This window comes from Hylobates moloch, unplaced genomic scaffold, assembly GCF_009828535.3.
Source record: "Hylobates moloch isolate HMO894 unplaced genomic scaffold, HMol_V3 SCAFFOLD_5, whole genome shotgun sequence".
Lineage (NCBI taxonomy): Eukaryota > Metazoa > Chordata > Mammalia > Primates > Hylobatidae > Hylobates > Hylobates moloch.
The window spans coordinates 148278817-148292125 of NW_026652280.1; the positions used below are offsets into that span (position 1 = coordinate 148278817).

At 45.6% G+C, this 13309-nt stretch overlaps 1 protein-coding gene and 1 pseudogene across 1 annotated transcript in view; both read left to right on the forward strand.

The window, feature by feature from the left end:
- USP33 (ubiquitin specific peptidase 33) overlaps positions 1-13309 on the forward strand; it is an 86017-nt gene that overhangs the window by 4548 nt on the left and 68160 nt on the right. The gene's annotated exons all lie outside the window — the stretch shown is intronic.
- LOC116469864 (actin, cytoplasmic 2-like) lies at positions 1050-2116 on the forward strand (annotated as a pseudogene).

The following is a 13309-nucleotide window of genomic DNA, read 5'->3' on the forward strand; positions in this document are numbered from 1 at the left end:
CTGGGCTCAAGTGATCTTCCTGCTTCAATCTTCTGAGTAGCCGGGACTACAGGCACTTGCCACCATGCCCAGTTAATTTTTAAAATTTTAATAGAGACAATGTCTCCCTATGTTGCCAGGGCCTGGTCTCAAACTCCTGGGCTCACGGGATCCTCCCGCCTCAGCCTCCCAAAATGTTGGGATTATAGGTGTGAGACACCGTGCCTGGCCCAAATACGTATTTTTTATGTCACAGTGGTCTTCGGCAAGGTACTTACCCTTTTCATGTCTCAATCCCCTCCTGGCATGTTAGAAAGACAAATATAGGCCTGGCACTGTGGCTCACACCTGGAGGCCGAGGTGAGCAGATCTTTTGAGGTTAGGAGCTCGAGACCAGTCTGGTCAACATGGTGAAACCCCATCTGTACTAAAAATACAAAATTAGCCAGATGTGGTGGTGCGTGCCTGTGATTCCAGCTACTGGGGAGGCTGAGGTAGGAGAATCGCTTGAATCCAGGAGGCAGAGGTTGCAGTGAGCCAAGGTCACGCCGCTGCTCTCCAGCCTAAGAATCTTATGGAAATTTTTTTTTTTTTTTTTGAGACGAAGTCTCGCTCTGTTGCCCAGGGTGGAATGCAGTAGCACGATCTTAGCTCACTGCAACCTCCACCTCCCGGGTTCAAGCAATTCTCCTGCCTCAGCCTCCCAAGTAGCTGAGACTACAGGTGCATGCCGCCATGCCCAGCTAATTTTTTGTATTTTAGTAGAGACAGGGTTTCACTGTGTTGCCTGGGCTGTTCTCAGACTCCTGAACTCAGGCAATCCGCCTGCCTTGGCCTCCCAAAGTGCTAGGATTACAGGTGCGAGCCACCGCACCCAGCTCTTATGGAAATTTTTAACTTGAGTACCTGGACCTCCATAGGATCCAAGGAGGCAACTTTATTTCAATATAGTTGGTTTACCTTGTAATCCCATGTATTTGTTTTATACACATAGAAGCATTACTTTGAAAAGGGGGTCCCAGACTCTACCAGAAAGCCAAGAGGTCTATAAAAAAAAAAAAGGTTAAGAACGTAGAACAGACTGCTAAGACCGCGTCCACCCCACGAGCCCAGAGCTCCGCTGCCTGTCCACATCTGTGTGATGGTGGGCATGGGTCAAAAGGACTCCTACGAGGGTGATGAGGCCCACAGCAAGAGAGGTATCCTGACCCTGAAGTACCCCATAGAGCACAGCATCATCACCAACTGGGATGACATGGAGAAGATCTGGCACCACAACTTCTACAATGAGCTGTGTGTGGCTCCAAGGAGCACCTGTAGTACTGACTGAGGCCCCCCTGAACTCCAAGGCCAATCACGAGGAGATGACCCAGATCATGTTTGAGACCTTCAACACCCCAGCCATGTACATGGCCATCCAGGCCGTGCTGTCCCTGTACACCTCTGGCCACATCGTGATGGACTCCAGCGACGGGGTCACCCACACTGTGCCCATCTACGAGGGGTAGGCCCTCCTCCAGGCCACCCTGTTTCTGGACCTGGCTGACCAGGACCTGACTGATTACCTCATGAAGATCCTCATGGAGCGCCATTACAGCTTCATCACCACCGCCCAGTGGGAAATCATGCATGGCGTCAAGGAGAAGCTGTGCTACGTCACCCTGGACTTGGATCAGGAGATGGCCACGGCAGCCTCCAGCTCCTCCCTGGAGAAGAGCTACTAGCTGCCCGACAGCCAGGTCATCACTATCGGCAAGGAGCGGTTCCACTGCCCCAAGGTGCTCTTCCAGTCTTCCTTCCTGGGCATGGAATCCTGTGGCATCCAAGAAACTACCTTCAACTCCATCATGAAGTGTGACGTGCATATCTGCAAAGGCCTCTACGCTAACACAGTGCTGTCTGGCGGCACTACCATGTACTCTGGCATCGCTGACAGGATGCAGAAGGAGATCACCACCCTGGTGCCCAGCACGATGGAGATCAAGATCATTGCTCCTCCCCAGAGTAGATACTCCATGTGGATCAGTGGCTCCATCCTGGCCTCGCTGTCCACCTTCCAGCAGATGTGGATCAGCAAGCAGGAATACGATTAGTCCAGCCCCCCAGCCCCTCCATTGTCCACCGGAAATGCTTCTAGGTGGACTTTTACTTAGTCGCGTTATACTCTTTCTTGACCAAAGCTAACTTGCACAGAAAACAAGATGAGATTGGCATGGCTTATTTTTATTTTTATTTTTTTTGAGGGGGTGGCTTGACTCAGGATTTTAAAACTGGAACGGTGAAGGTGAGAGTAGTTGGCTGGAGTGAGCATCCCCCAAAGTTCTACAATGTGGCGGAGGACTTTGATTGTACATTGTTCTTTTTTTCTTTTTTCTTTTTCTTTTTTTTTTTTGAGACGGAGTCTTTCTCTGTCCCCCAGGCTGGAGTGCGGTGGTGCGATCTCGGCTCACCGCAACCTCCACCTCCTGGATTCACGCCATTCTCCTGCCTCAGCCTCCCGAGTAGCTGGGACCACAGGCGCCCACCAACACGCCCGGCTAATTTTTTTGTATTTTTTAGTAGAGACGGGGTTTCACCGTGTTAGCCAGGATGGTCTCGATCTCCTGACCTCGTGATCCACCCGCCTCGGCCTCCCAAAGTGCTGGGATTACAGGCTTGAGCCACCGCGCCCGGCCACATTGTTCTTTTTTTCAATAGTCATTCCAAATATCGTGAGATGCATTGTTACAGGAAGTCCTTTGCCCTCCTAAAAGTCACCCCACTTCTCTCTGAGGAGAACGGCCCAGTCCTCTCCTGAGTCCACACAGGGGAAGTGATAGCATTGCTATCATGTAAATTATGTAATGCAAATTTTTTTTTTTTTTAAGATGGAGTCTCGCTCTGTCGCTGAGACTGGAGTGCAGTGGTGCGATCTCGGCTCACTGCAAGCTCCGTCTCCCAGGTTCACGCGCTTCTCCTGCCTCAGCCTCCCGAGTAGCTGGGACTACAGGCACCCGCCACCACGCCCAGCTAATTTTTTGTATTTTTAGTAGAGACGGGGTTTCACTGTGTTAGCCAGGATGGTCTCGATCTCCTGACCTTGTGATCTGCCCACCTCGGCCTCCCAAAGTGCTGGGATTACAGGCGTGGGCCACTGTGCCCTGCTGCAAAATTTTTTTAATCTTTGCCTTAATACTTTTTTATTTTGTTTTATTTTGAATGATCAGCCATCATGGCCCCCTTTTGTGTCCCCCAACTTGAGATGTATGAAGGCTTTTGGTCTCCCTGGGAGTGGGTGGAGACAGCCAGGGCTTACCTGTATACTGACTTGAGACCAGTTGAATAAAAGTGCACACCTTAAAAAAAAAAAAAAAAAGAACATAGAACAATCCTGGCACATATTTCTAAGATATATGGCATATTAAATGAGATGCTTCAGTGCATCTTTTAACAGGGCTCCAAAGCTGAGAAAAATAAATGTGAAGTACCCTGAGCATTCTAAAAGAGGATGCCACACCATCCCCATAGGACATGCTGGAAGACTGTGAAGCCAGTTTAGCAATCCTCAGTTCTCACACACCTCCCAGAAATGATATGTCAGGATTGATGAAAGAAGATTGTAGAATAAACATGCCTGGAAGGGCCAGGCTTGGTGGCTCATGCCTGTAGTCCCAGCACTTTGGGAGGCTCAGGCGGGTGGATCACTCTGAGCCCAGGAATTCAAGACCGGCTTGGGCAACATGATGAAAACCAGTCCCTATAAAAATGCAAAAACTAGCTGGGTGTGGTTGGGCACACCTGTAGTGTCAGCTACTCGGGAGGTTGCAGTGGGAGGATGACATGGGAGGGTGATGGCATGAGCCCAGGAGATGGAGGTTGCAGTGATCCAAGATCGTACTACTGTACTCCAGCCTGGGTGACAGAGCCAAACCCTGTCTCAAAAAAAAAAAAAAAAAGCCTAGGAGACAGTTTTCTGGAGTGCTGTGCATTTCTGTTCCCCTTCCCCAGGAGTGAGAAGAAGAGAGTGCTTATCCCACACTATCTCCACCTCAAGCCAAGTAAAGGAACTTTAAGAAATTCAGACAAGTTGACTCTGTGCCCTGGAATTTATGTTACCTGGAAAAGTCTAAACGCAGTAGACTATCTAGAGAAGCCTTTGATGGCAGAACAGAGAGACAGAGAGGCCTACAACAGAAGGTGCCTGTACTTGCAACTTTGCAAGAAAAATTTTCCCGTGGACCATATGAGTGTCACAGAATGTAGCTAGGCTTGAATTATATTAGAAGGTTGTATCTTCAAACCAGGTTTAAATTGACCATCTAAATGGTCAGCCACAGGTTTTTTTTGTACAGGGTTGGGGAATGAAACAATAAGAGGTCCCTAGCAAAGGAGACAGTCATTGAGGAACATACAAAAGGGACAAGAAAAGAGCCAGCATTTAGGAGTGAGCCACATGCAGAAGGTACCAAAGTCAGACTTATTTTTATTTATTTATTTAGATAGAGTCTCGCTCACTCTGTCACCCAGGCTGGAGTGCAGTGGCACAATCTTGGCTCACTGCAACCTCCACCCCCTGGGTTTAAGTGATTCTCCTTCCTCAGCCTCCCAAGTAGCTGGGACTACAGGCTCATGCCGCCACGTCCAGCTAATTTTTCTTTCTTTTCTTTTTCTTTCTTTTTTTTTTTTTGAGACGGAGTCTCGCTCTGTCGCCTAGGCTGGAGTGCAGTGGCGTGGTCTCGGCTCACTGCAAGCTCCTCCTCCCGGGTTCACGCCATTCTCTTGCCTCGGCCTCCGGAGTAGCTGGGACTACAGGCGTCTGCCACCATGCCTAGCTAATTTTTTGTATTTTTAGTAGAGACGGGGTTTCACCATGTTAGCCAGGATGGTCTTGATCTCCTGACCTAGTGATCTGCCCCCCTTGGCCTCCCAAAGTTCTGGGATTACAGGCATGAGCCACCGCACCCGGCCCTAATTTTTGTATTTTTAGTAGAGACGGGTTTCACTATGTTGGCCAGGCTGATCTCAAACTCCTGACTTCAAGTGATCTGCCCACCTCGGCCTCCCAAAGTGCTGGGATTACAGTCGTGAGCCACCGTGCCCAGCACCAAAGTCAGATTTAATTGCACTGGTTGGGTATATCTGATATTTTATTTAGAATATTTAGGGTCGGCCGGGCGTGGTGGTTCACGCCTGTAATCCCAGCACTTTGGGAGGCCGAGACGGGCTGATCACGAGGTCAGGAGATTGAGACCGTCCTGGCTAACACCGTGAAACTCCGTCTCTACTAAAAATACAAAAAATTAGCCGGGTGTGTTGGCGGGCACCTGTAGTCCCAGCTACTCGGGAGGCTGAGGCAGGAGGATGGCGGGAACCCGGGAGGGGGGGCTTGCAGTGAGCCGAGATCGCGCCACTGCACTCCAGCCTGGGCGACACAGCGAGACTCTGTCTCAAAAACAAACAAACAAACAAACAAACAAACAAAGAATAGTTAGGGTCACTGCTCATTCCATCTGAAACAATATGTGGCCAATGTACTTCATGAATGATTGATTAGTGGAAACAACATTTATCAAGTGACGACATTAAGCCTGAAGAAAGAAGTCTAGCATATTGAGGATGTAAAAGCAATTATATTACCTAAGTAGATGAACACTTTTAGGTAATTTGTAGCTCCAATTACTTTTTCTATTAACTGCAAAAACTTGGCAGTCCCCAGAAATACCTGGGGGCCTCCTTTAAAATACATACAATGCTATAGGTCACATATTGGCCATTATAGCTTTAGTCTCATTACCCTCTGAAAGTACTTTACAGGACCCTTCTATGAGTCAGAACTAAGCTAACCAAGGCATCTAGAACTCAAAGTATGGTTTTAGATGCTAATTGAAAACATCTATTCAGAGTATAGTTGTATGTACATATCCAAATACTACAGATTCAGTTCCTCAAAACGTTAACTATAGAGTTATCATATGGTCCAGCAATTCTACTCCTAGGTAATACCCAAGAGAAATGAAACATACATTCATACCAAAACTTGTACATGAATATGCATAGCAGCATTATTCTTTTTTTTTTTTTTTTTTGAGACATAGTCTCACTGTGTCACCCAGGCTGGAGTGCAGTGGCACGATCACGGCTCACTGCAACCTCTGTTTCCCAGGCCCAAGTGATTCTTCCATCTCAGCCTCACGAGTAGCTGGGATTACAGGCACTCGCCATCATGCCAGCTAATTTTTGTATTTTTAGTAGAGAGTGGGTTTCACCATGTTGGCCAGGCTGGTCTCAAACTCCTCGCCTCAAGTGATCCTCCAGCCTGGGCCTCCCAAAGTGCTGGGATTACAGGCGTGAGACACCGTGCCTGGCCTAGCAGCATTTTCTTTCTTTTTTTTTTGAGATAGAGTCTCACTCTGTTGCCCAGGCTAGAGAGCAGTGGTGCAATCTCGGCTCACTGCAAGCTCTGCCTCCCGGGTTCACGCCATTCTCCCGTGTCAGCCTCCCGAGTAGCTGGGACTATAGGCGCCTACCACCATGCCTGGCTCATTTTGTTTTTGTGTTTTTAGTAGAGACAGGTTTTCACCGTGTTAGCCAGGATGGTCTCGATCTCCTGACCTCATGATCCACCCACCTCGGCCTCCCAAAGTGCTGGGATTACAGGCATGAGCCACCACGCCCTGCCACAGCATTATTCTTAATGGCCAAAAAGTCGAAACAACTCAAATGTCCATCAACTGATGAATGAATAAATAAAATGTGATATATTCATGTAATATTATTTGGTCATAAAAAGGAATGACGAACTGATAAATGTTATAACATGGACAAATCTTAAAAACATTATGTTAAGTAAAGAAGCCTGTCAGGCAGGGCATGGTGGCCCACGCCTGTAATCCCAGCACTTTGGGAGGTGGAGGTGGGCAGATCATTTGAGGTTAGGAGTTCAAGACCAGCCTGGTCAACATGGTGAAACCCCATCTCTACTAAAAATACAAAAATTAGTCGGGCATGGTGGCGTGCACCTGTAGTCCCAGCTACTTGGGAGGCTGAGGCAGGAGAATGGCTTGAACTCAGGAGGTGGAGGTTGCAGTGAGCCAAGATTGCACCACTGCACTCCAGCCTGGAAGACAGAGGGAGACTCTGTCTCAAAAAAAAAAAAAAAAGCCTGTTACAAAGACCGTATATTATATATAGTTCTAATGATATGCAATGTCCAGAATAGCCAAATCTATACAAAGAGGAAGCAGCATAGTGATTGCCTAGAGCTGGGAGAGTTGAGCGGAAATTAAAGTGGATTTAATTAAATTAAAGTGGAATTAAAGCGGAAAGACAGCTGAAGGGTACAGGGTCTCTTTTGGGAATGGTGAAAATGTTCTAAAAATTTATTTATTTTTTATTTTTATTGTTTATTTTTATTTATTTACTTATTTATTTTTGAGACGGAGTTTCCTTCTATCACCTAGGCTGTAGTGCGGTGATGTAATCTCAGCTCTCTGCAATGTCTGCCTTCTGGGCTCAAGCAATCCTCCCGCCTGAGCCTCTTGAGTAGCTGGGACTGCAGGTACATGCCACCATGCCCGGTTAATATTTGTATTTTTTAGTACAGACAGGGTTTCTCCATGTTGGCCAGGCTGATCTTTCTCCATGTTGGCCAGGCTGGTCTCGAACTCCTGACCTCAAGTTATCCTCCTGGTTTGACCCTTTTTCAAAGAGAGAGAGAGAGAGAGAGACACCTGTGTTCTATTGGAAGGTATTTACATCAAAATGTAAAATAACTAATAGACATCACAGAGATTTTTCAAGTAAGAGTTTAGGCAAATAAGTTTATTCTAAAGTTACTTTAACATAAAGAACATAAAATTTAAATTAAACTACCGGGAAACAAGAGTTCATATTTTGCATTTCTAAAAAATCTTATGACTTCAAAACTCTAGAAAACCGTGTGTCATTTCTAAACTTATTTTTTAAAAACAGCTGCATCTGCTGTGTATATATTTAAATGATGGAAATTTTGAGAAGTACAAGAAAATTACTGCTTCTCTAAGTTAAAAAATATATCTTGTAATTCTTTCATATTTTCCCATTCATTCGTCTTTTTCAGAAATAGGTTTATTGATTTGTTCATTTCTTACATTGTGCCTTGTAGTGTGCTGAAAGCTGGAAATACTAGAATGAGCAAGAAAAATTCCTGCCCACAGCTTGGTTCAGGAAATGGAAAAGTGAACAAATCACTGCTACGTGTAATAATGACATTACAATGTATATTGTATAATCAAGCAGCAGTAATAATCACTAAGGAACATGGTACAGAATGCAAAGAAAGGCCCACACAGCACAGAAAAGTCAGAAGAGGCTTCCCCTAGGACACAGGTGTCCATTCCTTTGGCTTCCCTGGGCCACACTGGAAAAAGAATGGCCTTGGGCCGTACATAAAATATACTAACACTAATGATAGCTGATGAGCTAAAAAAATAAAAAATAAAAAAATGTTCCATGAAGGCCAGATGCAGTGGCTCACGCTTGTAATCCCAGCACTTTGGGAGGCTGCGGCGGGTGGATCACCTGAGGTCAGGAGTTAGAGACCAGCCTGGCCAATATGGTAAAACCCTGTCTCTACTAAAATATAAAAAAAAATTATCTGGGTGTGATGGTGGGCGCCTGTAATCACAGCTACTCGGGAGGCTGAGGCAGGAGAATCGCTTGAACCCGGGAGGCAGAGGTTGCAGTGAGCCGAGACCTCGCCATTGCAGTCCAACCTGGGCAACAAGAGTGAAACTCTGTCTCAAAAAAAAAAAAAAGTTCCATGCATAATTTTCATGATGTCCACCACCATGGATCAGCAAAAAAGTTGTTGCGTTCAAAGGGTTGGACGTGGCTGCCCCAGAAGGTGTCCCTTTAAAGGATGAATGGAGTTCGCTTTTGAGAGAAAAGGCATTCCCTGTATAAGTAAAGTTGTGCTAAGTAGGAGAGGCACAAGCAAACGTTTTGCCTTTCAGAAAAATGAAATGTAAGTTAGAGTAGCTTGAGGACAGGGTATTTGATTGGGCATAGCAAAATACTAGGTAGGTGGAGTAAATTTGGGTCAAACTAAGGCCATGAGGACCTAGGAAGCAAGCAAGGTACCTAGGGCATACAGTTAGAAGTATTTGCTGGTTCTTGCAAATATAGGGTTCTTAGATATTGCATTCTAGGCAACTTATTTGTCTCATCCTAGGACCTTGGTGAGAAAAAAACTCTTTGGGGGCAGGGAAGAGTCACTGAAGACTTACATGACTAGATATAAGTTTTAGAAAGTTATGTTTAGAAGTATGGCATTGGACTAAAGGAGAATGAGAATAGAGTCGGAAAGACATGTGAGGAAGCTATTAAAATAACCCAGGTAAGAATTTAGAGGATCTGTACAGAGGAGCCTTCCTAGGCTCCATCTCCCATGTAGTCAATTAAAAGTCTGTTATTTTAGACTCCTAAGTAACTCTCATTACCATCTCCACTGCTAAGCCCTTACCCTCCCGCGTCTGGATTCTACAATAAGTAGCCTGCCTCTACTCTATGTCAGTCATTACCATCCAAGTAATCCAATACATAAATCTCATCGTGTTGCTTCCTTTCCCAAAGTTACTCGTATCCTTAGAAGAAAAACTACTTAGCAGACAAGGCCACTTATGATCTGCCTCTCTTGTCTACTCTCTTTTCCCCTATCCCCTGCTCTCAATCTTTACTTAGCAATACTGACCCCTTGTAAGTTCCCAATTGCAGTATATTCTTTCTTGCTGATGTGCCTTTGCCTATGCTTCTCCCTCTGTCAAAAATGTCTCTCCTCCTCTGGAAGTGTACACTTGAAAACCATTGAGGTGTAGACTTTAAATTGATGAATTGTATGGTATGTGAATATATCTCAATAAAGCTGTTATCAGAAAAAGTATTGCCATTTTTAAGATCAAGAAATTGAGGCTTGAAAAGATTGTGAAAATGGTAAAATCTGGAGATCTGAAGCTGGAAAATGACCTAGAGCATATTTTCACTGCATTGCCTCAGTAGTCATGAGAATGCTGTGCTACTCCAAAAGAAGGCCTGTGTTCAGCGAGGCACAGTGACTTACATCTATAATCCTAGCACTTTGGCAGTGCAAGGTGGGCCAAGTAAGAAATTTTTCTTGGCCTGTAAGCCAGTATTGGCTATCTATGATATTGTGTCTTCCATTCATCTACTTGATTGTCATGGAAGCTGCCCTGTTCTTCCATGACCCTGACCCTCTGGCTGAATGCTCTTGGACAGGCACTGGACCCAGGTGAAGATAGTAAATCCATTCTTTGGGATTTTTTTTTAAACTGGGAACTCTGCTTTTGGAGAAAACTGTAAGATGGCAAATTAGAAAGTGAGTGATGGGCCAGGTACTGTGGCTCACACCTGTAATCCCAGCACTTTGGGAGGCCACGGCAGGCAGATCACTTGAGCCCAGGAGTATGAAACCAGCCTGCGCCAACATGGCGAAAACTCATCTCTATAAAAAATACAAAAATAAGCCAGGCATGGTGGAGTGCACTTGTAATCCAAGCTTCTTGGGAGGCTGAGACGAGAAGATTGCTTGAACCCAGGAGGTCAAGGCTACAGTAAGCCATGATTGTGCCACTGCACTTCAGTTTGGGTGACACAGCGATACCCTGCCTCAAAAAAAAAAAAAAAAAAAAAAAAAAAAGGGAATGGTAAAGAGATCATTAGAAAGCCCTTGCAATGTTTGAGTCCCTGGTTCTAGCTATCATTCCTTGGATTCTATAAGCCAGTAAACCTCCTTTTTGCAGAGCATCCAAATTCTGTATCCCAGTTCACCTATGGGCTTCAAGTGGATTACAGGTATGCCAAGGCAGTGATCCCTGCTGGAAACCTCTAACAGCAAGCATCCTTGTCTATTGATCCCAATGTATTATAATTTTCTAAATGACCTGATCTGATAATCTAAGAAAACTCTGAGAAGCACTAGCCTAAACTAGAGTACAATTCTCAACTGGGGGTGATTTTGCCCCTTGGTTGACTTTTGGCAATGTTTGGAGACGTTTTTCTTTGTTATCACTGGAGGAGGTGCTACTGGGATCTAGTAGGTAAAGACTAAAGATGCTGCTAAACATCCTCCAGTGCACAGGAACCACCCTCCACAACAAAGAATTATTTAATCCAAAATGTCAATGTCACGTCATTTTTTAGAAACTTTGAGCTAGGGTAACCTGAATCGTTACTCTAAGAGTGAACAGATGATAACAGATTCTTGGCAGAGACTTCAAATGTCAGTGCCAAATTACACATCTTAAGTTAAGATACCTTTATGATGGGTGGGGAAATAGGTGCTTCACTCTCATCTCAAGCCAAGTCTGAGGGGCTTCAAGAGGACCATTTGGAAAAGATGAGATGTGCCCCTTGAATCTTACAGAGATGATATCTGATAACTGATGTACATTTGAAAAGTTCTAAATCAAGAGGCTGAGGCTGCCTCTGAGCAGAAGATGCATATAGGGGCTGGGTGTGGAGGCTCATGCCGGTAATCCCAGCACTTTGGGAGGCTGAGGCAGGCAGATCACTTGAGGTCAGGAGTTCAAGACCAGCGTGGCCAACAATGACGAAACCCCATCTCTGCTAAAAAAAAAAAAAAAAATACAAAAATTAGCTGGGCATGGTAGTGCCCGCCTGTAGTCCCAGCTACTCGGGAGTCTGAGGCAGGAGAATCACTTGAACCCAGGAGGCAGATGTTGCAGTGAACCAGGATTGTGCCACTGCACTGCAGCGAAACTTTCACACACACACAAAATGCATATAGGGCTGATTGAGAACAGTTCACACTTCTGTGCAAGATACTTGTATCCTTTTTGTGGACTGAGAACCTCATGTAAGAGATTTGGACTGGGTCACCTTGAAAGTGGCTGTCCTAAAGGACTGTCGGTTTGGGTGAGAGGATCCCTGGAAATCACGGGACTAAGGACTAGGTCATAGGTGGCCATCTAGAAGATGAATTGCTGAGCCAAGAGACTGTAGATGAGGGTTCCAGTGATGGACTCCGTGAGAGAAGGATTCAGCTTCAGACCTCAGCCACACCCAAAAGCCACTGACTGCTAAAACTGTGTCAGTCCGGAAAGATCCTTTCTGTTCTTGTCTTCTCCAACTGTGGAGGGGCACAAAACAGAAAGCCAATAAGCCAGGGAGAAGGGAGAACAAGGTAGAGGAAGTGGCAGAGAATTTTTGATATTGCACTGGACAGGATTTTTTTCTAATACTAGGGGCAAAAGGCCATTTTTTTTATTACTAGAAAATTACTGGAGGACTTTTTTTTTTTTCTGACAGAGAGGATCTTGCTCTGTCACCAAGCTGGAGTACAGTGGCACGATTATAGCTCACTCACTGCAGCCTCGAACTCCTGGGCTCAAGGGATCCTCCTGCCTCAGCCTCTGGAGTAGCTGTACTACAGGCACCTGCCGTCATATCCTGGTATTATTTTTTAAAATTTTTTGTAGAGACAGAATTTCACTTTGTTAACCAGGCTGGTCTCGAAATCCTGGGCTCAACTGATCCTCCCACCTTGGCTTCAAAAAGTGCTGAATTATGGGCATGAGCCAACATACCTGGCCTGGTGGACTTTTTAATTATGTGACAGTGAGTGGAAAAGCAAAAATGCTTTGCCTAAGATTTCTTTTAAAATATATTTTTCTTTTTTTCTTTTCTTTCTTTCTTTTTTTTTGTTTTTGTTCTTGTTTTTGTTTTTTGAGAGACAGGGTCTCGCTCCTATTGCCCAGGCTGGAGTGGGGTGGCACAGTCATGGCTCATGGCAGTCTTAATTTCCTGGGCTCAAGTGATTCTCCCACCTCATCCTCCATAGTAGCTGGGACTACAGGCATAATCCACCATGCCCGGCTAATTGTTGCAATTTTTTGTAGAGACAGGGTTTCGCCATGTTGCCCAGGATGGTCTTGAACTCTGGTCTCAAGCAGCCGCAGCCTCCCAAAGTGTTGGGATTACAGGCATGAGCTACTGCGCCTGGCTCAGAAACGTATTTTATTTTATTTTGAGACAGAGTTTTGCTCTTGTTGCCCAGGCTGAAATGCAGTGGTGCCATCTCAGCTCACTGCAACCTCCACCTCCCGAGTTCAAGCGATTCTCCTGCCTCAGCCTCCCAAGTAGCTGGGATTATAGGTACCCACCACCACACTCAGCTAATTTTTGTATTTTTGATAGAGATGGGGTTTCACCATGTTGGCCAGGCTGGTCTCGAACTCCTGACCTCAGGTGATCCACCCAACTCGGCCTTCCAAAGTGCTGGGATTACAAGCGTGAGCCACTGTGCCCGGCCCAAAAACATATTTTAAAGCCCCAG